The sequence below is a fragment of the Stegostoma tigrinum genome, chromosome 1, assembly GCF_030684315.1.
Source record: "Stegostoma tigrinum isolate sSteTig4 chromosome 1, sSteTig4.hap1, whole genome shotgun sequence".
Lineage (NCBI taxonomy): Eukaryota > Metazoa > Chordata > Chondrichthyes > Orectolobiformes > Stegostomatidae > Stegostoma > Stegostoma tigrinum.
In genome coordinates this window covers 122429825-122455795 of record NC_081354.1, presented here as the reverse complement: position 1 = coordinate 122455795, position 25971 = coordinate 122429825, and the positions used below count along the sequence as shown (strand labels likewise).

Here is a 25971-nt window from a genome sequence, read left to right as displayed (position 1 = left end):
TATCTAATAGTAGCCACTTGTTCATTCTTTGATTTCATTGTTCACATTTTAGCTTTCCACGTTAAAATAATGGAAAAACATAAGACATTACATTGCATATCATGCAAAAAGAGGCAGTTTGTATGGTCCAATCAGCTTGAACATAGAAGTGTAAAAAAGCAGGAAGCCATTCCTTCTAATATCTGAAAGAACTGTGGATGCTCTAAATCAGGAACAAAAACAAAAGTTGCTGGAAAAGGTCAGCAGGTCGGGCAGCATCTGTGAAGGAGAAAACATAGTTCTGAGGAAGGGTCACCGGAACCGAAATGTTAACTCTGTTTTCTCCTTCACAGATGCTGCTAGGCCTGCTGAGCTTTCCCAGCAACTTTGTTTTTGTCCCTTCTATAATATCACTGTTCTTCACTTTCGGTGTACATGGCTTCTTGTTTAACACTGCACCTTTTTATCTCTTCAGGATTGAGTTAATTCAGTTTTCAGAACACCTTTCATATTTCACTGATACTGTGAATAAAACTTTCTGTATGTGTAAATATACAATTACAAAGAAGGTTGGAACAAGCGTCCCAATTATCAATGTACTATATTGGTTGTTTAAATGTTGGTATTGAAATGCTACTGTGCCATCCAAAATATGGGCCTGATTCAGGAAACAGTTGACAATAATCTCACATGCAGCTCTTCTCTAGCGTCATCCAATTGTGATGGTAAACCAACGTTGCAACTAATCACTTGTAAACTAATTTACATGACAGACATTTATCAGTGTTATCTCCTAGCATTGGACAACACCTTCAGATCCTGACGCAACTATTGACAGAATAAATCACACATCCAACCTTTCATATAGCTTGAGTAGAACTATTCTAAATTGTTATGACACTGCTATGTATCAAATACAGGCACGTGTATGTCAGCATAAGTATAATGAATCAATGAAAATTAATGAAAATAATTTTATTCAAAGGTCAGGTGAAAACAGACCACTCCAGATATCTAGCTTTTACAAGCTTGCCTTATCTTTTCAAAGTCCTTGGTTATCATTTCCTAATGTAAAGACACTAAGCTGATGTCAAGGAGCATGCCCAGGTCTTTACATAATACAGTTGGTGACACAAATGATGAAATGGAGTAGTTTTGTCTACGTTCCGGTAACTTTAAAAATTGGTGGATGGAATCTGGATCTGCAATCCCTGCCTCTAGATCACATTTTCATTGACGGCAGGAAGTGGGAAGGGCATGAAGTATACAAGCACAAATCACAAATTAGCTTGGTCATTTAAACTCTGTGCAGGAGACACATCAACTCAAGTTTCACTTGAGAATTGGTATCAACGCACTGTGGATGCTCCACTACCGGATGATGGAGATGTAAACATTTATAAAAGGCAGAATGTGTATGTAGAACCACTGAGCTGATAAGTTATTGAAAGGCCCTTTCCAAAAGTTTTAAAATTAATCCTGTTTTCCCTGGCTGCCAGATTAAAATAAAACCTGTACATGCTTTGGGAAACCCTAACTGCTGCCATTATATCCAAAAAAACAGAAATTGTGCTGGAAAAGCTCAGCAGGTTGGGCAAAGAAAGCAGGGTTAATGTTTCAGATCCAGTGACCCATCTTCAGAACGCTTGTTCTTTCTCCCCACAGATGCTGACAGATCTGCTGAAGCTTTTCCAGCAACTTTTTGTTTTCGTTTCTGAATACAGCATCAACAGTTCTTTAGCTTTTTTGCTGTCAGTATAGTGTCATTACTGCTTGATCAATTTCCAAAATTTAGCGTTATTATGGGACTTGGGGTGGGGGGGTGGGAAGAAGCTACAAGCTCACAATTTAACTGGCAGTTCAAAGAGGTTAAAGGATTATTTAGACATCTTTAATGCAATATAATGAATATAAATGCTTTGTTTTATAATGGATTAAATGCTTAGGGCATTTACCTGCTTTGAATGGGCTCTCATTAATTAAATAGTTTTTATATACTGAACTAATTAATAGTTACTTAGAATTTAGGCTGGTGAGCAAGGTTAGATCACATGGAATACAGGGAGAACCAGCCACTGGGTACAGAACTGGCTTAAAGATAGAAGACAGAAGGTAGTGGTGCAGGGCTGCTTTTCAGGCTGGAGGCCTGTGACTAGCCGTGTGCCACAAGACACTGTGCTGGGTTCACTGCTTTTCGTCATTTATATAAATGATTTGGATGTAAACACGGGTGGTCTGGTCAGTAGTTTGCAGATGACACCAAAATTGGAGGTGTAGTGGACAGTGAAGAAGGTTACCTCAGAGTACAACAGGATCTTGGTCAGATGCGTCAATGGGCCAAAGAGAAGTAGATGGAGTTTACTTTAGATAAATGAGAGGTGCAGCATTTTGGAAAGCCAAATCAGTCCAGGACTTATACAGTTAATGGTAAGATCCTGGGAAGTGTTGCTGAACAAAGACACCTTGGAATGCAGGTTCATATTTCCTTGAAAGTGGAGTTGCAGGTTGACAGGATTGTGAAGATGGCATTTGGTATGCTTGCCTTTATTGGTCAGTGAGTATAGGAATTGTGAGGTCATGTTGCAGCTGTATAGGACATTTGTTGGGCCACATTTGGCATATTGAGAGCATTTCTTGTCACCCTGCTATAGGAAGGATGTTGTGAAACTTGAAAGGGTACAGAAAAGATTTACAAGCATGTTGCCAGGATTGGAGGATTTGAGCTACAGGGAGAGACTGAATAGATTGGGTCATTTTCTCTGCAGAGTCAGAGGCTGAGGGATGACCTTACTGAGACCCATAAAATCATGATGGATTATGAATAGGGCAATTAGACAAAGTCCTTCCTTGGGGTGGACAAGTCAAGAACTATAGGGCATAGGTTTAAGGCAAGAGGGGAAAGATTTAAAAGGGACCCAAGGGGCAACTGTTTCAGGCAGAGGGTGGTGCATGTATGGAATGAGCTGCCAGAGAAAGTGTTGGAGGCTGGTACAATTACAACATTTAAAAGGCATCTGGATGGGTGTATGAATAGAAAGGGTTTGCAGGAATATGGGCCAAATGCTGGCAAATGCAATTAGATTAATTTAGGATATCTGGTCAGCATGGAAGGGTTGGACTGAAGGGTCTGTTTCTGTGCTGTATATCTTTATGACACTAGTTTAATTTTGTTTCATTTCACCATGGTTCTCAAGCTCCTAGTATTGTGGGAGGTGGCACGGGCATATAGCTGGATGAGCAGCATGGGTTGATAAGATTTGCCATAAACTTCATACAGAAGTATATTGGGGAATGAGGTGTGAGGGATTATGCTCTCAAAATTTAATAAAACTACTGAGACAAAGTCTCAGATAACCACGATGTTTTAAACAGCCTGACCCGGCAACCCATGTGAAGAAGTGAATTTCATAATTCACCCTAAATAAGTGAAAGGTTAGTGCCAATCTGGCAAGTTCCCATGAGTAGAGGAAATGAACATGTAAATTGTACTTATCTGGAACAGTAGCTTTACTTGATAGTGTTTTCATGAAATAACTGTTAAAGGGGCTCAATCTTTTGGAAAGATTATGTGGTAAATGTGCTTCTTTTGTTTAATATATGATTATGTCAAAATGCAGCAATGCATGAAATATGTTGTGATGAAAATGACAAATAACTTTGATGTCATCAAGTCAGAGTATTTCATATTAAACAGAAATTGCTTGAAAAGCTCAGCAGGTTGGGCAAAGAAAGCAGGGTTAATGTTTCAGGTCCAGTGACCCATCTTCAGAACGCTTGTTCTTTCTCCCCACAGATGCTGACAGATCTGCTGAAGCTTTTCCAGCAACTTTTTGTTTTCGTTTCTGAATACAGCATCTACGGTTCTTTAGCTTTTTTGCTGTCAGTATAGTGTCATTACTGCTTGATCAATTTCCAAAATTTGGCGTTATTATGGGACTTGGGGTGGGGGGTGGGAAGAAGCTACAAGCTCACAATTTAACTCGCAGTTCAAAGAGGTTAAAGGATTATTTCGACGTCTTTAAATGTAATATTATGAATGTCAATGCTTGGTTTTATAATGCATTAAATGCTTAGGGCATTTAACTGCTTTGAATGGGCTCTCATTAATTAAATAGTTTTTATATACTGAACTAACGTAAATTGTAAATGCATGAAATATGTTGTGATGAAAATGACAAATAACTTTGATGTCATCAAGTCAAAGTATTTCATATTAAATTATCCCACACAAAGGTAATTTGTCCCTTTAACTCTAGAGTAGGTTCAGATTTTTTTTTGATATAATGTTAGCTTGAGATCTCAACAGAAATAATATCAAGTTGAAGAAAACTTGATGTTGTTCTGAAATAACTCATTGGTTTGCCAGAAGCTGGAAATCCTGGTTTTGATGCCACTGACACTTGTTCATAGTTTCTTCCTCAAATCATGACTTATCAATTTTAGATACACAATCTCTGCTCCAGGAACTAATCATCTCAATTCCGGGATACCACTGCACGAGTTCCTCAGGCTAATGTCCTGTAAAATTCAGGTTATGTAACTATTTTCAACTGCTTCATCAATGACCTTACCTTCACCCCAAGGTCAATTCATTGATGAGTGCACAATGTTCAGTACGATTCACAACTCCTTATAGTGAACCAAGTCCTGGACAACATCTAGGCTTGGGCTGTAGCTGGTCAACAATATTGTGTCAGTCAAGGACCATTCCCAATGACAAAATTTAACCACCGCCCCTTGGAGCCTGCGTCCTCAACATCCTGAGGTTTACACGAGACAAGAAAAAGAACAAAAGAGCTACAGACAGAAATCTGAAACAAAAACAGGAATTGCTAGAGAATCTCAGCAGGTCTGGCAGTTTCCGTGGAGAGAAATCAGAGTTAACGTTTGAGTCCTGTTCTGAAGGAGGATCACTGGACCTAAAGCGTTAATTGCAATTTCTCTCCACAGGTGGCACCAGGCCTGCTGAGATCTTCCAGCAATGTCTGTTTTTGATTCTAAACTGAAAATGGAATGCCCATGAAAGTACAGTGCCTACAAGAGTAGTTCACAAGTTGTGACTTCCCCAGAAAGTAACTGTATCCACAAGGCACAAGTCAGGGGTGTGACGGAATACCTTCTACCTCCCTGGATGAGTGCAGCCTTCTATAATACTTCAGAGGCTTGGCACATCCATAATTAATCACGGGTAATTGGCACACCCGTGTGTCAGCCTCTACACTTACTCTGTTCACCACCGATACCTAAATGGTAGAATGTGTATCATCTAATAGGTGCACTACAACAATTCACCAAGGCTCTTTCAACAGTACCCTTGAACGTCATGATCTCTACAACCTCAAAGGAAGGTCACAATGTACAGATTCCCTCCAAGCCACAAACCATCCTGATTTATAACTTTATTGTTGGTTCATCACTGGGTTAAAATCCAGGGATTCCTTTCCTAACAGCCCTGTGGATGTTCCTACATCCCAAGGACAGCAGTGGGCAGTTCATCACCTTTTCCAGGAGCAATGTGGAACAGGTGAAACCAGTGAAGCTCACATTATATGAACAGATTTAAAAGATGTAACTGTAGCATCTAGCAGTGTCTGAAACATCTAGTCAATGAACCAAACGTTAATTCCTCAGTTAATTCCAAATTTGCCTGTTGTGGCAGAGCTCTGAAAATATTTGTAGTCACTTGCATACTTTACCTCTAGTAGTTATTGAAGAGGAGATTAGCATTAAAAGGGAGTTCTAAAGGAAGAATATAAATGTACACAGGAAAATTGAAACTCGAGTAGATGGTTCCAGTTACAGAATCAGCACTGATATAGGTATGATAAATTAACTTTTTATGATTCTATATCTATGCAATTGCACAGGCCTGGAAACCTATGATCTAGGGAGAACTTAGAAAACAATAAGCTTTTCTGATATAATTTTTAAGAAAATATATTTAGCAGTAGCCTAAGAAGTCCATTATGACCTGTAAAACAAAGTTTTCCCACGTTCCAAATATAAAGCTAGAAGAATCTTAAATTCAAAATGGGATCAGTAATGATAATTAAAGCAAAATACTGCAGACATTGGAGTTCTGAAATAAAAACAGAATGTTAACGTTTCAAATCCAATACAACACATCTTTGTAAGTGAGGTTAGTGATGATAATGACTCAGAAATGGCAACATTTGCTGAGACATTTCTAAACATTGCTTGTCAAAGCGATTAAGACTTTCACGGGTATAAGCTCATTAAAAGTATGTGACTAACTCTATCCAGTTTATGATTCAGACTTTATGGAACATCTGAAACACTAATAATTTGGCAATAAGGAAGGGAAAGGGCAGGGTGATTTCAACTGGTCATATAAACATTTCCTCACTTCTCTGCAAAATAGTCAGGTGAACCATTTAGTTAAAGATAACAGTGTTTGGTTTCAAGGGAGTTAGCTGAGAGTTGAGTCAGTATTAGTGTTTATGATAAGGGAGAACTACTACATTCACTTACTTTCCTACCACAAATGTGAGCACTGGTTCGGATCTCCGTGAAACCAACCTGGGTCTCTGATGACGATTAATCCTATCAACAGGGACAGAATCATGAAAACAATCTCAAGTAGACATATGTAATACTCATCTCACTGGGTACCACAGGGAAAATGAATGAAAAGTAAAGTTACAGAACTTAGTTTTTGCGGTTTAAATATTTAAAGAGGATTTTGTCACTATTGGTGGCTATTCCAAAAAGAATTTTGAAGTTCCAAAGAAATAAACACAACATTCTTCTCTGTTATGATTAGATTACCTACAGTGTGGAAACAGGCCCTTCGGCCCAACAAGTCCACACTGCCCCTTGATACATCCCACCCAGACCCATCCCCCCTATAACCCTCACACCCCTGAACACTACAGGCAATTTAGCATTGCCAATCCACCTAGCCTGCACATCTTTGGACTGGGGGAGGAAACCGGAGCACCTGGAAGAAACCCACGCAGACACTGGGAGAATGTGCAAACTCCACACAGACTGTTGCCCAAGGCTGGAATTGAAGCCAGATCCCTGGTGCTGTGAGGCTGCAGTGCTAACCACTGAGCCACCGTGCTGCCCCAAAATAATTGCCTACAATGCCATTGTGGTTGGCACAGTGGCTCAGTGATTGGAACTGTTGCTTCAAAACACCAGGGACCTGGGTTCGATTCCACCCTCAGGTAACTGTCTGTTAGAGTTTGAACACTCTCCCTGTGTCTGTGTAGGTTTCCTCCCACAGACCAAACATGCAGCTAGGTGGGTTAGCCATGGTAACTGTGGGGTTACAGAGACAGGGCCGGGGGGAGGGGGGTTTGGCTGGGATGCCCTTTGGAGGGTCAGCGTGAACTTTCTGGGCCGAATACTTCCACACTGTAAGGATTCTATTTGTTTTCCCAAAGACATTGCAACTCACCTTAAATTTTGCATTTATTTGACGTTGCTTTGCTCATGAACTTGTTCAATGTGTATTACTGTCCTAAATGGGCTGTTTCTGATTGTGTTACACAGCTAATTTGTAATGTAGAATGACACCAACAACATGGGTTCAATTCCAGTACTGACTGAGGATACCAAGAAGGACTCTTCTTCTCAACCTCTCCCCTCGCCAGAGATGTGGTGACTCTCAGGTTAAACCACCACAACTCATCTCTCTCCAATGGGAGAGCAGTGCTATGGTCTGGTACGACTACGGCAACTTTATGCTTTCCGTTTGAAAATTAACTTTTTCTTAAACCTGATTTCATATATCTATAAGCTACATTCTTTGAATATTAGACAATAAATTAACATTGGCAAGAAATACTAAAGCTAGTTATGTTCCTCTGCACAACAGATTGCCTTACAGAAATATCATGGCTAATGCGTTAGGCATTGGTTCACTTTCAACAATAATGTCCCTTTGATGTTGCCGATCATTTATTATTATTTTATTATTAGATTCCCTACAGTGTGGAAACAGGCCCTTACGTGTAGTCTTATCTGTCTTACTTGTCATTTTCTCTTCAATAAATATTGTGAATGCGAACGGACCTGATAATGTGAGAATCTGATTTAATGCAAACCTGCAAACTTGAACTGCACGGTGGGGGTGTCTTAACAAAGCTTGTGAACTTATAGTGCGGTTTGATCATACTGCACTGCTTGGCTTGGGAAATTGGTCCAAGGCAATGCTAAAGATTTTGTCAAAATAAAGACAATCAAAAAAAGTCAATGACAAATACATGTTCAAGTCTTTTTAATGTTTGGATTTTAAAAAAAGGAATGTTGAAAGTGCCTTATTTGTAAAATGCACACAATTATGGTGTTAACCTTGTAAACAATGAACACAGCTTGCAAAACACTACTGTACTATCGCAAACAAAAATTCATACGATCTGTAAGCTTTGTTTGGAAGTAAGTAGGGTTAGGAAGGAGAGGTCACATCCAGAGTGAGAGACAGCCCAAGTGAGTGTATAATTCAGAAGATGTGGAGGCAGCATGGGAATTCAGTGTAGAGGGGAAGAGGTGCTTTTCCATTTTTTTTCTGGCTCATAGTTTCTAAGTTTTTTTTTTAGCAGGACAAATTGAAACCTAAGATCAGGGGCCAAGTACAAAACAGTGACACCTCAAGTAAAGAAACAAAGAAACCTACTGCACAGGAGCAGGCCCTTCGGCCCTCCAAGCCTGCGCCGATCAAGACTCTGTCTAATAAGTAAATGAGTAAATACAGGTAAGTTCATTGGTTGGTAACAGCTACTATTTTGTCTATCTTATATAGCTTACTTTCTGGTTGAAGGTAAACAGGGGAAATGTTTACAGGCAACAAACTAAAGATTAGTAGGAATTTTTCAAAAACACAAATTAAGAACTAAGTAATTAAAATAGGGATGCTGGGCCAGGCAGTACTGTAACTGCATGCTGTAGGAGTTAGTGGACCCTGAAACAGTTGTTAGTGGGCACATCTGTAGCAAGTGTCGATTGCTTGAGGAACACAGCCTCAGAGTTGATTAGCTGGAATCTAAGCTTTGAACACTACAATACATCAGGAAGGGATGGAGTTACCAAGATGCTGTGTTTCAGGAGGACATCACATCCCTTAGATTAACTACTCAAATTCAGTCTGTGGTCAGGGACTGGAGGCTGTGACCACCTGTGAGGTAGATACAGGGATCTGGGAGGCAGTGCTGAAAGAACCTCAGCCTGTCCAACAGGTTGGAGATTCTTGCTTCCTGTGTGGATGAGAGCAGGGGACTGTAGGAAAGATGAGCAAACAGACCATGGCACTCTGGTACAGGGAGCCATTCAAGAGGAAGGAGAAAAGGGAAACGTGGTTGTAATTGGAGATAGTATAGTTAGGGGAATAGACATTGTGGTCAGGATCAACAGATCCAAAGGCTGTGTTGTTAGTCTGATACCCAAGTTCAAGATACCTCATTTGGGCTGCAGAGGAACTTGGAGTGGGAGGAGGGAGATCCAGTTGTTATGGTTCATGTAAGAAAGAGGAAAAAGGTTCTGCTGAAGAAATATGAGTGCTAGGGGCTAAATTAACAAAAGAATACCAAAAAGGTAATAAGCTCTAGATTACTACTTGAGCCATGAGCAAATCGGCACAAACAAGGTTAAAGAGGTAAGGGCATGGCTCAAAGATTGCTATGGGAGAAATGGGTTTGAATTCATAGGACATTGGAACCAGTAAAAGGGAAGTAGGGAGCTGTTCCAAAGGAATGGGCTCCACCTGAATCATGCTAGGACAGAGTCCAGGTGAATTGCATAACTGGGGATGGAGATTGGGCTTTAAACTACATAGTGCCTGGGGGTGGTCAGGTGGATGGAAGATGATGGAACAAGCTAAATGGGGGTAAGGGCTCAGCAGAAGTTATTAAGGTTTCCAGAACAAGTGCTAGGACAGACAGTATGGTTAAGGGCTGGGAATCGAACTTCAGCACAGCAGATAAGGGGACAGCTACGAGAAGGGGGCAGTCAACTTAAAGCTGAGGAATGTTGTACTTAAATGAACTTAGTATTTGAAAAAAGACAAAAAACAACAATAGTGCAGATTGAAATTGGCAGGTATGATGTTTGGTGTATCAGAGACATGGCTGTTAGGGGATCAGGGCTGGGAACAAAATACCCAAAGTTACATGTCCTAGCAAAAGGACAGACAGATAGACAGAGCCAGCAGGCTTATCTCATTAGTAAGAAATGAAATTAAATCAACAAGAAGTGATATAGATTTGGAAAGTATCGAATCTTGTTTCTGGAAACAAGACTGCCCACCATGACAGAGCAGGCCATATAAATTCAGAGTGGAACAGGACAACAGCACTTCAATGGAAGCTATGCAGCACTGACAATGTCAGCTTGAAAGGAGACAAAATGTGGGCATGTAAACTGTCAGTTTGACAAACCAACCACAACCGAGCTACAGACACTCATTAAAACATTACGTACAGGCCTCCTAGTGGTGGTCAGGATATGGGGAAGAAAGTCAGTCAATCAGGCGAGAGAAAAGACATGTAAGAAAGGCACTAATACAATAACAATGGAAGGCTTCAATGGGTAATTCAGGAAATTATCAGACCTCAAGAAAAGGGATTTGTGGAACGTCCACAAGATGGGTTTTTGGAGCAGCTTGTGGTAGAGCCCACTAGGGAACAAGCAATTCTGGATTTGGTGATGTGTGATGAGGCAAACTTGGTCAGGGAGCTTAAGATGAAGGAACCCTCAGAGGTCAGTACCATGACAGAATTCAGCCTGCAGTTTGAGAGGGAGAAGGCTGAATCAGATGTCATGGCATTACAATTATGTAAAAGGTGATTACAAAGACAGGAAGGAGGAGCTGGCCAGAGTTCATTGGAAGGAGAAGTGAAACCTAGCATAGACGATGGTGGAGTACCAATGGCAAGAGTTTATGGAGATATTTATCCAAGTTCTCTTCGTAACTGAAGATCTCCAGCCCAGGCAACGTTATGGCAAATCTCCACCTGACCCTTTCTGGTGCTATCACATCCCTCCTGTAATGTGAATTCCAGAACTGTGCACAATACTCTAGCTGTGGCCTAACAAATACTTTATACAATTCCAGCAATAATCTCCCTGCTCTTAAACCCTACTAGAGGCAGGTGTACCTTCTTAACCACATTATCCACCTGTCTTGATACCTTAGGGGAACAGTGTACATACGCACCAAAGTCCCTCTGATCCTCAGTATTTCCCACGATCTTACCATTCACCGCTTGCCTTGTTTGTCCTGTTCAAGTGCATCAAATCACATTTATCTGGATTGAATTCCATTTGCCACTGATCAGCATTTTTGACCATCTAACATTCTCCAGTAGTCGAAGGCAATCCTCCTCACTACTTACCATACCACCAAGTGTTGTAACATCTGCAAACTTACTGATCAACCCTCCAACATTCAAGTTTTAATCATTTATGGAAACCACAAACAGCAAGAGCTCCAACCCTGATTCCTGTGGGACTCCAGTCTTCCAGTCTGAAAAATACCTTCAGTCATCACCTTCTGCTTCCTGCCATGCAGCCACTGTGGATCCAATCTGGCAGAATTCCTTGCAGCCTGTGGGCTCTTACCTTTCTGACTCCCACATAGGATGCTAACAAAATCCTTGATGAAGTCCACATAGAATACATCAAAGCATTGTCCTCATCTGGTCGCCTTGGATTTGTCTTTTACACTTGTAAACCTCAACAGGATAGAAGCCTAGCCCGTACAACTTTTTCTCATAAGACAACCCGTCTAGTCTGGGTATTACGCCTTTTCTGAACTGCCTCCAAAACATCCGCATCCTTCCCTAAATAAGGCGACCAACACTGTACACCATACTGTAGGCATAATCTTCCCAGGGCCCTATATAACTGAAGAATAACTTTTTTTTGTATTCATCTCCTCTTACAATAGATAACATTCTAACAGCTTTCCTAATTACTGATTGTACTAGAATGTTAATTTTTTGTGAGGCATGCACAAGGATGCTCAGATCTCTCTGCATCTCAGAGTTCTGCAAACTCTCACGATTTAGATGATATGCTACTTTTTCATTTTTACAGCCAAAATGGACAATTTCACATTTTCTCACATTGGGGCAAAATATGACAGATGGAATACAATCTTTTTGTAACCACCTTGGGCTGAATCTTATTTTTTTGGCTAAGGCCAAGCTGTATCAGTTTTGGGTAAGTTTCCTGTGGTGGCCTAACAAGGGTTCTTATTGTCAAATTTTTCACATTAATTACCTTCCCCACTCCTACAGCATCTGTCATGTCCACTTCTAACCCCTCTTTACCAAGTGTCATTCCCAGAAGAGTTCACCACTGCCCATATATCCACCAAAACACTGGCATCCTTTACATCTGCAGTGTTTTAGAGAGTTGGCTTCCTGGACGAGCACTGGCATTCTGGAACTGCCCTGCTCATTGACAAACAGAAGCTAAACACATTGGAGAAGAAGGAAGGCACTGTGGCTCTCGGATAGAACCCGGGAGGTGTTGCTACATTCATGTGCGCTTTGATTCCCAAGGGCTGTATCTAACTTCTTCTTGAAAACAGTCGATGTTTTAGCCTTAACCATTTTCTGTGGTGAGAATTCCACAGGCTCACCACTGTTTGGGTGCAGAAATTTCTCAGTTAAAAACCTTCAGTTCTACATGGCCTACCCTGCATCCTGAAACTGTGACATCTGGTTCTGCACTCAGCAGTCATAAGGAACACCATTCCTATGTTTACCCTGTCTAGTACTATTAGAATTTTTATCAGTTTCTATGAGACTTCCCCCCCCACCCCATTCCTCTAATGGATATTTCTTATCCATCTAGTCTCTCTTCTTACATCAGTTCTGCCATCCCAGGAATCAGTCTGCTAAAGCTTCACTGCATGCCCTCCATTGACAGAACAACCGTCCTCAGATAATGAGACGAAAACTGCACACAATATTTCAGGTGTAGTTTCAACAAAGCCCTGCACAATTGCAAGACATCCTGGCTCCTGTACTCAAAACCTCTTGCTATGAAAGCCAATATACCATTTTCCTTCATTAACCACCTATTGCACCTGCATGCTTACCTTCAGTGAATGATGTACAAGAACACCCTGGCCCTATTGCATCTCCCCATTTTTCAATCTATTGCCATTGAGATAATAATCTGCCTTCCTGTTTTTGATACCAAAATGGATAACCTCACAACTATCTACATTGTACTTTATCTGCCATGCATTTGCCCTCTCACCTAACTTGTCCAAATCACACTGAAGCATCTCTGCATCATTCTCACAGCTCATCATCCCACCAGCTTTGTGTTATCCGCAAACTTGGGGGTATTACTCATCTAAATCGTTTCTATACATTGTGAATCATTATAAAACTTTGATTAGGCCGTATGTACAGCATTGTGCATAATCCTGAACTTTAATTTTTGAAAAGATGTAATAATACTTGAGGGGAGGTAGAGGAGATTTACGATACACAGGATTTTAGCTCAGAGGTTAAGTTAGAGAAGATGGAGTTGTTATCATTAGCACAAATGAAATTGAAGGGAAACATGATATTGTGTCCACCTAAAAATAGCAACTAAAAATGTCCAAACTGAGATGGTTAAATTTCTACTTATTAAGTGCTTTAAGGGTTACAGAATTTAAGCAGGAACATCAGGAGTTATATATTGAAAGCCATGATCCACGGGTTCAAAAGAGATTGAATGACTTATCTCTGTTCTTATGTGCTCTAGAAGTGGTAGCGCTGCTCTGAAAACCCTACAACTGAAGTGTTAATTTATCTTTTCCTTTTGTAGAAGCCGATAGAATCATGTTTATTCTTGACCCTTTCAGTGTTTATTGCAATTGTTGGGTGGCTTTGCTACGGTTGTGAGTTGTTAGATATACCAGTTCAGGTAAATATGGCAGAAAACCACGATAACCATGCTTTCCATTGGTTAAGCTAAAGAATAAGACATTGGTCAGTAGATGCAATAATTAAGAATATGTTCCTTTGTATGCCACCAATCAGACACACATTGTCTAATAAAAACTATGGATGCTACAAGTCAGGAACAAAAGTGGAAGTTGCTGGAAAAACCTCAGCAGGTCTGACAGCATCCATGAAAAATAAATCAGAGTTCTGAGGAAGGGTCACCGGACCCCGAAACATTAACTTGGATTTTTCTTCCCTCCCCCCCACAGATGCTACCAGACCTGCTGAGCTTTTCCAGAAACTTCTGTTTTTTTACACATTGCCTAAATGTGCCAACAACAAAAGTACAAGCAGTTAGTCAGCTTGATATCCCAATGGGAATAGTGTCTAAAGAGGTGGAAAATGAAAGTTATGACAATGTTAACCAGAGTGATTGCAAGGACAATAGTGTTCTCATAAGACTTAAGAGCATATCAATAAATATTATTCTGAGACTTGAAATCAAGTTATTCATTGATTTACGTTAGTTTTATTTCTAAACAATTTAACATCTGCTGAAATTCCAGGTAAAGGAATTTCATATGAACAGATATATGACAATATTTGAATATTGTAATTCCCATTGATGAAGTAAAAATGAAGAAGGAATTATTTGACTCCTGACTCTACTGCACAACGGGCCTGAAATGCCCAATTTGACTCTGGGGCCAAAAATAGGAACGTTATTTTTATCTTGTGTAACAATATCCATAACTATTGATAGGCACACAAGACTGGTTTTATGTCTATAATGATGCTATTTGAAATTACTCATGTTTTGGTAGTCATGTTGGAATTTTACAGGCTACAATGACATGTTTCATTTCATGTGCCTAATTAAAGTGATAGCAAATGGGTTTTGCTGACGTGTTGGGACCTCACCTGCCAACCAGAAAGAAGGCAAAAAGTGAAGATCTGTCGAACAGGCCAAAGGCAGGACTTCCCTCTAAAATTAAGGCCCTGGGGCTAAAATCCTGCCTACTGAGGCTTGCTGGCCAATCAGAGGCTGACTTCTCTTGACCTCAGCAGTGCCACAGCGAGGTCATTGCTGTACAATTTCCAAGGCACCCACAGCTACAGGTGTGTAATGTGGAAGCAAGGAAGAGGGCATTGGGTGGTCAGTAGCTAGGGCAGGAAAGGGGCTCCCAGTGGGTTACTGCTTTTGTGGTCCATTTCTTCAAAGTAGTGAGCGCTTTGCATGAAAGGACATGCCCCCGAGGTGATAAGCTGACTGCACGGTTTCAGCTGCCATGGCAGAGCAAGGCAGTTGGATGAGGCCCTTAAAAGATCATTATTTAACCACTTAAAAGGGCATCAGCTGGTGGTGAGTTAGCAAGGTTGGCTGCAGGCCTTGCCACAGAAATTATTCAGGCAGAGGTGGGAAGGTGGCCAACTTCAGGTCGCTGACCATCCTGCCTAATTAATTGCTTTTCCTGATTCCAAACTCACCACCAACCACAGCAGAAAATTCTACCCACAGAGAGCAATGCATGTAGTTCAAGGCTGGCTCAAATTGATGATGGAAAGGTTTACCTGCCAGCAGTAAGGATCCTACATGAAAACACCTAAACATCTGGTGAGCATTATCCCACAGCGTGAAGCTGTTTCTAATTTTACATCCACAACTGGGTACCATAATTAAAGTTAAGTTCACCCTCTTGAAAATGGATTTCTTTCCATTAGGTTCTCCACAGGCCTTGGAGAGCTGTGATGAATGCTACTGTGAGCCTAATAAACAAAATGTTTGCTGGTAACTTTAATCAATGCGAGAGAGCATTAATGATTTTTCCAAGGATTTAGTGCAAAAGACTTTAGTTTTATTATGACAGTGAGGAGCTGTGTTGATTTTCCTGCTGGCAGTCAGGGCTGAGCATCTTTGCTGCATGCAAATATCTGTGTTTTCAAGTGCCCTGTGATTTAGAAAAAAAGGATTTTGATCTTTTTATGCAGAAATCTACACTTATGGAGTAGGAAATCTAGATACTCAGGACTCTGCAAGGAACAAAAATAATTATACTCCTGCTTTCAAGTGGCCTCATTAATAGATTAATATTTTGCTCTTCAGTCACCATTTACTCTGTGGTATTTGCAGCTGCTGGATCCCAAAAACATTAAGAGATGTCAACTCAAACTCATTTGGCATTCCCAAGTGAATTTCACCCATGTTAGCAAATCAATAGCTTTCAGTATTTGGGGAGCAATCAGGGAATACGTGAATGGGAAAGGTCAAACAAGACTAGACTTTTAGGTTGGAAAAACAAAAGACACCCAAAAGGCATTTTAATGTTTTTTTTAATTGTAGTGAAGGCAAGAAAAAGTTCCTCAGCAAGACATGCTATATTACTGCAGATCAAAACAAAACCTGTCTATTTCAATCCTTGCAAGTGAACTTTATGTGTAAACAAGGCAACGGTATTGAACTAAATTTTAAGCACTTCACAAAACAATATCTAATTGACCAAACAAAATGATTAATATGTTCAATTAAAGCTGCAAATGTAACAAAAGATTTTTTCTTAGAAAAATCATTTCAAAACAGAAGACAAAATGATATGTAAAATTTTGATATTTGACATGAGCTTTAAGATTTGAATTTTGGAGTGGGGATGAAAACTAAATTATTAATCAGCAATAAATTTGGTTTCTACTTGTGCCCTTTTGGTTCTGAACACAGCACAAATAAAATGTCATCCAACTGAGAGCTTTCAACATTTTGCAGCCTTAATTATTGGAACAGAAGGTCTGGTATGAAACAATCACGTCACGTGCAGACTAAGAGATCCATCACAAACGTCATTAAATCCTGGAGGCACACATGAGCAGACCAGAGGAATAAACCAGGCAGAGTTCTATTTGTAAATCACTTACAAGGGAGTCAAACCTGCAGACCAGCATCACAGAGTTTCAGCTGGAGGACGATGGGACTCCCTGATGCATTACAACATTTCAAACAATAGAAAACAAGTTACATTTGCTGGCACAATGTAGCACCAGTAAAACAGTAAATTAAAATGTCAATGTTAGACAATCTACTTCTTGACACTGAACTTCTGTTTTACCCTTGTCCAAGAAATTCTCAAGTATATAAATAAACTGCGTTCAAACTACATGAAATATCAAGACATTATCAAGGAAAACTATTTGTCGCGATGTATAAACTCTGAAGAGATAATCTTTTTAACTGTTGTGAATCTATCTGCATCATTCATGAACAAATAATATTAATGTTTGAAGATAAATGTTAAGATGACTGAGAAATATAGCCTGCAGACAGATGATTATTTGAGCTTGTTAACTTTTATTAAAACATGCAAATTTTTTCCTTTATTGGACTTAACATTGAAACTAGAAAGGCACATTTCAAAAAGAATCTTACTGAAAATATAGATAAAACTGTAGACTATATTGATGTGTCGACATAATTATCACATTAAGTGTACCAATAATTCAGCATAATAAATTTTATTGAGATAGTCACTGTCTACAGTGTAACTCAAGCAAGGGGTTCTGATGAAGTTAAAAATATGGGAATTAGGTCACCTTAAAGCATCAACGGAACAAGTGAGTGTTACAATCATGAGCACTGCTGAAAAGCAACTACGGTAATATGGGAAAAAATACTCATGAAGTGTACTACCTACCTATTGTGAAATTATAAAGTGAATCGCAGAGATCAAGTACTGAATGAATATTGAAAATTATTGACATTTGTAAATAAACCCCACATTGAGAGGTTCCTGCAAAGATTAGGAGGGTAAATAGCTGTATGCTGTAGCAGCTTACAATGTAATAATGTTTGTTTTATAATTCCAAAAGATAAAATATGATGTTTATATACTTGACTAGTTTTAAATGGAAGTTGGCCTAAATTTTCCCAAGCAAGACAAAATGCTCATAATTCAAGGTCAACATGGATCGACAATCATTTCTTGCAAACGCTGTGTACATATTCTCTGAACCAGAAGTAATAACGTTTGTCACACCCATTATAAGTTATAACCATTCTTGCATCCTCATTTCTATTTTATTTAATTAGAATGTTCCTAATTAACTAAAAGGAAAAAAAAATCATGTGACATAAGGACCAGAATTTTATATTTGATTCATTTGGTGCAATTTTATATTTGAATTTATATAAAACTGTGAAGTCAGAATCAACTGTTGATTAGTTTTATTTCCTTTATAAAAAGTGCCACTTAATTTTCAATGACTAGCATGAAATATGAACCTATATCACATACAGGTGTGTCAACAGATGACAAATATGGCATCGTCGATAGTGTGTTATGTTCAGTATATCATCAGGGTTTATGATACTACTATTAGCTTCACAGAACAAAGAGGACAATAATTACCTTAAAAACTGTTACAAAGACATGCAGTGAAAGCTGGCAGCAGGCTTTCAGGATTAATTATTGGCCAAGATATTCCTATGGCCAAACAGCTGTTTGTGCAACACAGATAGGAACTGTACGTCAGCACCTTGCGGGAATCCAAACATAGCATTGGATGTCAAGACATTATCAAGGAAAACTATTTGTCGTGATGTATAAACTCTGAAGAGATAATCTTTTTAACTGTTGTGAATCTACCTGCATCATTCATGAACAAATATTAATTTGAAGATAAATGTTAAGATGACTGAGAAATATAGCCTGCAGACAGATGATTATTTGAGCTTGTCAACTGTTATTAAAACATGCAAATTTTTTCCTTTATTGGACTTAACATTGAAATTAGAAAGGCACATTTCAAAAAGAATCTTACTGAAAATATAGTTAAAACTGTAGACTATATTGATGTGTCAACATAATTATCACATTAAGTGTACCAATAATTCAGCATAATAAATTTTATTGAGATAGTCACTGTCTAAAATGTAACTCTGAACTAAAAGGAAAACAAAAGTCATGTGGTATAAGTACCAGGATTCTATATTTGATTCATTTGATGCAATTTTATATTTGAATTTGAGGAAATTGCTTGGGGAACTGAAAATTCCAAGAAGTAACTCTGCTGCATCCAGAACGCTTTTAGCAGCTTTTTAATTTCAGAGAATTCAAAAGATCCCAACTAACTTAACAGTTACCCAGGAAAAGAAAAAATGAGTAGAAGTCCATGCTAAAACAAAGGTAACTATTGAACTGAAACCTCAATTCACAGTGGTCACTCCACACCAACTATATGCTCCTCAGATGCCTGACATCTGTCACATAGACCAGACCACTTTGACCCAACAAGCCCGTAAGCCAAATATTAACCCTAACGTGACAGACCACACACCAATCTAACACCGATTTAGAACATGTTCTGAATTAAGGTGACTGGACTTGAAACAGTAACTCTGATTTCTCTCCACAGATGCTGCCAGACCTGCTGAGCCTTTCTGGTAATTTTCTGTTTTCTTTTCTGATTTTCAACGTCTGCAGTTCTTTCGGTTTTCTATCACTTTCACAAGCGGGATCCTCCTTAAATTAGCAGTTTGATGGACAGATCCACACGCTTCTCGGATTTCACAAGAGATTAGTTGAAGGTAACCCAATGCATTGAAAGCTTGTTTTTAAAAAGAAAAATCCAGGAGTTTTATTTTCAGAAATTGTGATGTCACTAATAGCCACATAACCTCATTGTATGTTAACATTTATCTTGAGCTTTGGCCGTGGTGAATGCTTGCAGAGTTGTTATGGACAGTAAAGATCATATGGTGGAAATGGCAAGATTCTGGGCTGCCATGAGTTGGCACATTAGCTGGCGTAAGGGTTAGGGAGGTTTTTGTTGACGCAGAGTAATGATGGGCCATGGGGTTAGCAGAGCACAATCTGAAGAGTATGAGGAGTTACGGGATGTGGTAGTGAGGCATTGTTTAACATGGATAGGACAAGGGAAATGTGTGCATGTGGGAGGTGTGATGAGGGGTCAGAGCTGTTTGTGATTTCAATTAGATTTTTAAAGTTTAGTTCTTTACGTTTGCAGATGCACGAAGGTAGGCATGTGCAGAGCTCACATCTGCTTCCGTTATTCTGATTGTAATACTTTTATCACAAACTGGCAATCATAAGAAGCTTGCCTGACTGAAGGAACAAATCGATCAATCCTGCATTAAGAATCTTTATTCAACATCTCTCACATGTACTTCTGATTAGCTTCAAAAAATGTATTTCTTATTATAGCGAATTCCAATAATAAATTTAATATTATTTACTGCAAGAGATTTACAGTGGGGAGTGCATGCCCACAGTGTCTGCAGGCCCATGGCTAAAGGAGGACTGTAATTTTTTAGTTCTTTGACTTTACACAAAGGAGAACTGTAAGGTCTGACTTTTAACTTATTTCTTTATTTTTCTACTCTGCACCTAAAATCTTGTACCTTGGTACCTTTTTTTTAAAACTGAAGATGGCACCACGCATGGCAACTTTGTAAATTTTTCACTGTACTTCTGTATCCCTGTACTTGAGCACCGATGACAATAAAACCTAATTCTAGTATAAAATCCTTTCAGATCTATCATCGTATATACATGAATGCCATATACCTTGAGTTCAGAGTTAGTTTGTTTTTATGCCTTCATAAATGTGTTTTTTTTTCCCCACAGAATGTGGGCGTCATTGGCTATCCCTAATTTTTATGGTTAAGTATCAAGCACATTGCTGTGGGTCTGGAGTCACGTGTAGGCCAGACCAGACAAGGATAGCGAATTTGCTTCCTTGAAGGACATTAGTGAACCAGATAGGTTTTTCCTGACATAACAAGGTGTAGAGCTGGATGAACACAGCAGACCAAGCAGCATCAGGGGAGCAGGAAAGCTGACGTTTCAGGCCTCGACCCTTCTTCAGAAATGGGGGAGCGGAAGGGGATTCGGAAATAAATAGGGAACGAGGGGGATTCTGGTCATCATTAGACTCTTATTTCCAGATTTTTATTGAGTTCAAATTTAAACATCTGCCATGGCATAATTTGAACTCCATGTCCCCAGAACAGTAAACAAAAAGATGAAAGAACTTCAGGTGCTGGAAATCAGGAACAAAACCAAATTGCTGGAAAAACAACAGGTTTGGCAGCATCGGGGGACAGAAAACAGAGTTAATGTTTCAGGTCCAAAGACCTTTCATGGGAATTGAGTTTTTCCAGCAATTTTACAGGATTAAGTGAAATCCGTTTAAGCTGGAATGCAATTCAGGACTAATTCATTCAGAATGCCAAATTAATTTAACTTTATTTCCCATTATAGCTAACGGTGTGAAACACATCAACATCTAGAAGTTGCATGACTGCAATGTCTGTTATGACAATTTTTCATTAGGCTGCTTCTGAGTGAACCTTCGCAAGCTGGTCATGTGGTCAGTAACCAGAAAAAGAAGTTAAAATAAGTGTTTGGATTAATAATGCCACAAGGTATCCTGATTCAAAAATAACAGATTGGTTACATGCCACTGCATCGTCTAATAATTTCATAAAGGATGTCAAATAAACCAATGCTCTGAAATTAAACATTCCCATTCCTGCACGAGACCCAAAATCTTTATACGTATATGTCATTGTGTAAGTATCTTAGAATATGTTTTTTTGGAAAAATTTATTGTTTTCTAAGACTAAAGTTACACTCTAAGTGAAACATACTTTTCAGTTTAGCATCTTATTTCAGCCAGTAAGTCAGTTGAAAACGATCCAAAATTGCGATCTAAGCTGAATACGTAGGGATCTAAATTACTGAATGTTTTACTCAACGCTTTATCATTGATAAAACATGAGGCAAATCTAAAATCTTTGTAAGTGACATATATGAGCTACATTTCTGCCAAGCCCAAAGGACTAGACCGAGCTTTGTAGGTCTTTGTCACATGAAATTGTGGACTTTGATAATCAATTTAAAGTTTTACTTTAACTTTAACTCTATTTCACTAATATTCACTTGAAATTGACAATAATATCCAAAATTGATTTACACTAAATTTAAATGTAAAACAATTTTTGTGTATATTTTTACATTTGCCAGGATATCAAACCAATGCCAAATTATAATTTGCGACTGGTTTCATGTCTTTATTTGCTACTACATGCATAAAAGCCTAGCTGTATAAAAAAAGAAATGTTCTGTTTGGATCTTATGTTTGTATACTGCCCATTTTAGCCAAGCTTGAGAACCAATGTGTTTTTTTTCCCCATGGTTTGGACTCTGGTCCCACTGGCTTCTTCCAGTACCAAAATTTAGGAAGGGAACCAGTCACAATTGTGCACACATGCTGTGAGCTGTGCATTGCAGGAAAAAAATAGATAAGTCTGATCCACTACAAAGCACTTTCAGTTCAGTGTCTTGAACATATTTAATAAAATATATTGCACTGACAAGAAGCATGAGTGATGGATTTATTCATAAACACAGTTACAATTGTGCATAATGAATCATTCTAACACAAATAAGGAATTTGCTGCTTCATTGATTTGCTGTAGCTCAGAACTTGCTACTACAGTTGAATTCTTACTGCATTTGTAGGATATTTCTTTGTGTACTATTTAATGGAGCTGTTAATGATTTACACATCAAGCATGTCCTAAATCTGTTGACACAAGTATGTCATACTGAAGTTTTAAGTATTGATCAGTTTGTCTGACCAATATTCTAGGCATGTATTGACAGAGTTAAATATATTTTGGGTTCTGAAAGTTGACATTTCTTGGAACTATTTATTTAAATAAAAGCTTTTATACAAATCATATCAATGCATTATTGCAATTATTTATATTAATTATAATGAATCAAAGTTCATTTAGACATGGCAGTACTAAAGCTTGTTAACTTTGGCTTGGGCTCCAACCAACTTCATATGCAAATAAAGTTACTTCCATGAACTAGCTCCTTGCCCTTACAATTACTACATTTGAATTAACTGCATTAAAATTTTTTTTTGTTGATCACTGGTTATTGCATTTATTGCCTACCATTAATTGCCCATAGAGAAGTTAAAAGCCAACAATAACAGCGTGGGTCTGAGATATACAGAGACCTGATAAGGGAAGGATGGCAAATCTCCTCCTTTTAAGGTCATCAGTGAGCGCACAAGGTTTATGACAATTGGTAATGCTTTCATGGTCATCATTTGATCCTTTATTCAAAAAAAGACTTTCATGATTTGCGATTTGGGGATGTGAATTTCACACACCATTAATGGCGGGGGGGGGGGGGGGGGGAGTGGAATGGTGTGTGGCAGCAGGGCAGGGGGATGGTGTGCAGCGGGGGTTCTGGATTTCTAGTCCAATGACATCACCACACAAACAATTCCACCCCGCCCCTTTATCTGTCTTTTCCCAGCGTTGTCTGATCCTGTTTTCCAGCAACATTCATGCAATCAGGATTGCTGCTAACTCTTTTCAGTTGGATGATTCAGATATTTCTTCTGTTACCAGCATGTTACTTTCATGTTGCCGTATGTCTTTCCAGGCCTTCCTTTCGATGGCTAAGCTATTGTTTATACCATTTTGCTGTCTATGCTGAGTAATAGCTTAATTAATATAATCCTCATGTCCAGTTCTAGAAATATTCTCCTGTTGCAAGCTGTAATAGTGTCTTTCATGGTCAACTCCTACATAAATTTTTACCTTTGAATATTTTTTGATATCTTTGTGCCCTTTTATTTCACAACAAAACTTATACTTCTAATGATTCTGCTGCACTATATTGACCATTTAATTTGATTATAACTGATATGTGACCCAACTGTACAAACTTGTGTTTGCCTCATAACCTTTCATACATCTGGTTAGCAAAAATCTAAAAATGTCAGATTTAAAGTGAACAATTTATCAATTATCATTTGCGAACAAGAGTTCAAAACCTCTCTTACCCTTTCCTTTCATTAGAGTTTCATAATTCCAACCCTGACAGGCTGAGATCCAGGTCTGGGTCTCATTCTTTACACAAGGATCATCCAGTTTTTAAGCCTACATCCAGAAGCAGGTGAGTTTTGGATTCAACAATGGCCTTTGAAGATTGGGAAACCAAACATGTCTTCTGGCAATCAGCTAACTGATTTAGGGCCTTATAGTAATAATTATATCACAATGATGAGAATAATCAGAGGTTGGCAGCTTCAGAAATTAACAATACCATGGAGGAGACTTTGTATGTTGTGGCACAAAAGGGCTCATGGAATCCTTGGATGGCAAATTGCCCAAGGGAAAGAAAAGCATTATTTGAGAGGGTTTTATGATGTATATGATCACAGGAAGAGAGGTCGAGGGAGTCACAGACATATGTAGCAGGGTGCTTTCAGTGGTCACCTCCCAGTACTAGGTCCAACCCCTTAACTGTGCAAATCAAAGGATTAGTGCAAATTAAAGGAACCTACAAACAATCCCCCATTCCTTCAACAAACAGCATGCCTGCACTAGAAACCAACAGGCAGGCTGCCTTTTTTTAGTCCCTTCTGAAGCTGAAATAATTGCAGTCTAGGCAGATTGAAGCCATTAACTGATCATTAAGTAGCCACTTATGCACTTCAATTAGTGGAAGGGCTGGAAGGTGGCGACTGGGCCTTCTCACTCAGAGCTTAATTCAGGCAAAGGAGGTAGAAGTGTATCAGAGATAATGGGAACTGCAGATCCTGGAGAATCCAAGATAACAAAGTGTGGAGCTGGATGAACACAGCAAGCCAAGCAGCATCTTAGGAGCACAAAAGCTGACGTTTCGGGCCTAGACCCTTCATCAGGGTCCACACTTTGTTATCGCTTATAAAGGAGGTAGAAGTGGCAAGATTCCCATCTCACAAACTAAAGTTCCCTTTACGCCCCAAGCCTGGTATCTCTGGGTCTAGAAGACAGTATGAGATATTAAGCATACTAGTTATGTAGATGGTTATACTTTAAACTCTCTGATTTCAAGTTCAGATTTGGGAATCCAAAGCATTGCAAATGAGCGTTTCTACTTGGATTCAAGGGCTACATAAGTCACATTGCCATGTGACTGGGCTATAGGATACAGACTATAGCCATGGGGGTGCAGGCTTTTCAAAGATATCCTTGAACCAGTTATGAGGATCTAAATGGAGCAGGAAAATTCATCTAAGCTTTAACTCAAGGAAGAAGTATTCACAGTCAAAGTTAGGCCAGAAATTGGAAGCTGGGATAGGAAAGGTTCCTAAAGATTGAAGTATTTGCATCACGGATAGGACATAGTAGAACCAAAAAGGGGGATTTTCAGTAACTTCACTAGTTAATTGGATGATGTTTTCTGCAGTTTAATCTATAAATTGCTGATGTAATTTTTGTTTCAACAAGATTGTTTTCAACTTGTTTGTCAGAGCAAGAGATGACAAATTTGAAATCTTCCCATGTGATCATTCCAGTCAGTCACTGGAAATTCAGACACCTTTTCAAACGTCAGTATCTAAGAGATTCGTAATGATCATTATAAAGACAACATTCAATTAACTATTAGCTTTGTGATAAATTTCCTTAAATATTGATCACATTTCTATGATTTTTATGTATGAAGCCCACAAATTTTGAAAGGGTTCACACAAGGTTTACAAGAATGTTGCTAGCATTGGGGTGTTTGAGCGATAGGGAGAGGCTATATACGCTGGGGCTTTCCTTTCTCCTGGAGCATCAGAGGCTGATGGGTGTTCTTAATCAAATCATGAAGGGTTTAGATAGGGTAAATAATTAAGGTCTTTTCCCTGGGGTGGCGGAGTCCAAAACTAGAGGGCGTAGGTTTAAGGTGAGCGGGGAAAGATTTAAAAGGGGACGAAGGGGCAACCTTTTCACGTACAGGGTGGTGCGGGTATGGAATGAGCTGCCAGAGGGAGTAGTGGAAGCTGGTACAATTACAACATTTGAAAGGCATCTGGATGGGTATATGACTAGGAAGGGGTAAGGGGATATGGGCCAAATGTTGGTAAATGAAACTAAATTACTTTAGGATATTTGGTCAACATAAGACGAATTGAACCAAAGGGTCTGTTTCCATGCAGTACAACTCTACGACTCGAAATGTCATAGAACCTTCATGGTTCTTTAGATTTTCACCATCCAGAATATACC

At 39.1% G+C, this 25971-nt stretch overlaps 1 protein-coding gene across 9 annotated transcripts in view; it reads right to left on the bottom strand.

Annotated features, from left to right (window-relative positions):
- The window catches only part of pde4d (phosphodiesterase 4D, cAMP-specific), a 1334021-nt gene that overhangs the window by 232130 nt on the left and 1075920 nt on the right, over positions 1–25971 (bottom strand). The window lies entirely within an intron of this gene.